Below are 1962 nucleotides of genomic sequence, written 5' to 3'. Positions count from 1 at the left end.
GCGCGCGTCTAAACCCTTCCGTTCTTACAGCGATATGCTTCCTACAAGTCCGGCCTCGGCGAGCGCGTCGAGAAGGGAAGCATCACCTTTGACGAGTGCGAGGACTACATCCGCAAGTCAGGCGAGCCTCAGCCTCAGTCCAGCCGCTACGAGCACTACCAAAACATGCTCAATTATTACGTGTACCCACCGCGCCAGTGACTCACCCACCAAATCCAAGAACCTCCGGAAACAGGCGTGCCGGAGGTGACCTCATCCTTATATCCTTGTAACTCATCAACCTTTTGGCAATAACATGAAAATGAACATTCAGTATATTGATTATGAACAAATACCTTGATTATTCCGAAGAGGAAAAAACAGGAAATATAACTTTGTTTTTTTTTGTCCAAAGGAAAAGAAAAACATCTATATAATCACACACACTGCCCACATACACACGCACGCGCGCGCACATCATTATGGGCCAGTTTCACCTCATTTGTGACATTTTGTGGATTCCAGTTTAAGACGTAAATAATTAAGAACAAAGAGTCTATCTCAATGGCAAGCAGTTGCCACTCACGAATATGCTCTACACGAAGAACGAGACTAATGCACCAACTGCCCCTAAAGTATTTATAAAGACGAAAAGGAAACCTAAGTATGTTACCGACGCGAAATTGACTTAGTAATGCAGATCCCAATAAACGGGCAGTGTCCAAGCCCATTAGTGATGCAACCATGACAGGCCTCACAGTGAACAGAATTGGCGAGTCGTGTTTTTACACAGCTCTTACAGAATACCAGATGTCATCCTGTATAGAGATGAAAGCGAAAGTTCGGTCCATATCGAGATACTCCGGGATTCTGTTCCTAGAATCAAGAATAATATCTTCCAAAAATGAAATGGCACAGACCGAGAAAAATATCATCAGCAACCAGAGAAGTAGTTATTGACTGCATAATTCATAGGCAACATATTGATGAAGTTATCTAGCCATGTCCACAAACAGGCTGAGAGTACGATAACTGATCTTATAGGGTTACCGTTGCCGATCCCTCCCGATCTAAAAGTGGACACGCCTTCTATGTGGTGTAATAGATTTCTCTGTCCTCTTATATAATTACAGTAGGATTCTATAAAATAGAAAAGTAAAGATATTTGGAGTAATTTTTACATTGTAATCAATATGAAATAGGATGAAAAGCAGGAGACCTAAAATGATGCAAAAGCAATTCGTATGTATTCTCTCTTCCTTTTCTGCAATAGCCTGTTCTACTGTTTCCTCTTGAAGGTCAAGGTGGTTATTAGCTTCGCCATCCTGTTTCTGCTGTTTCCTCTTGAAGGTCAAGGTGATTATAGCTCGCCATCCTTTTCTGCTGTTTCCTTTTAAAGGTAAAGGTGGGGTTTTTTGAAGTCGACGTATTTCTCCCCTCAACAACATTTAAAAAAAAAACTTTTTTCTTTGTTACCCCCAGTGCCACTGATGCTCAAAGATTTCCTCTCTGCCTGCTGCTCCGTGAAAACATTCATCCCTTTTGAAGAAAAGCCTTGTTGATGAGCTACGTACGAACTTTCAAGCCCTTAAGGTTTTAGCAAACGCATGTAATCAGTAAGTAGTCCTGCAGGAGCTTTCCGTTTCCGTTCTGTGGTTGCCGCTAGTCTCTGGTTTCCCTCCGTCCGTGGAGCAGGATGGGCTAAACAACGACAGGTAGTGATTTGCAAATCCTTTTCAGCTCCTTCCCTTCCTTTTGTTCTGAAGGTCAAGTGGACTCTCACCACTCTTGGTTTGGAAATCGATTACTTCCTCTCCTAAACTTCTCCTCTTACTAGTTTCGTCCAATACCTTTGTTCGCCTAAATCTCTTCTGTTGATTCCGCTGGAAAGAATTTTAAAAAAATGTTTGGGCAGAGTTTTGTCTGCTCTTTTCCGTTTACGGAAAAAATTTCCACGTCATTTTTGTTTTTGGATACAAGTTA

The sequence above is a fragment of the Penaeus monodon genome, chromosome 21 (assembly GCF_015228065.2).
Source record: "Penaeus monodon isolate SGIC_2016 chromosome 21, NSTDA_Pmon_1, whole genome shotgun sequence".
Lineage (NCBI taxonomy): Eukaryota > Metazoa > Arthropoda > Malacostraca > Decapoda > Penaeidae > Penaeus > Penaeus monodon.
This window is presented reverse-complemented; position numbering follows the sequence as displayed.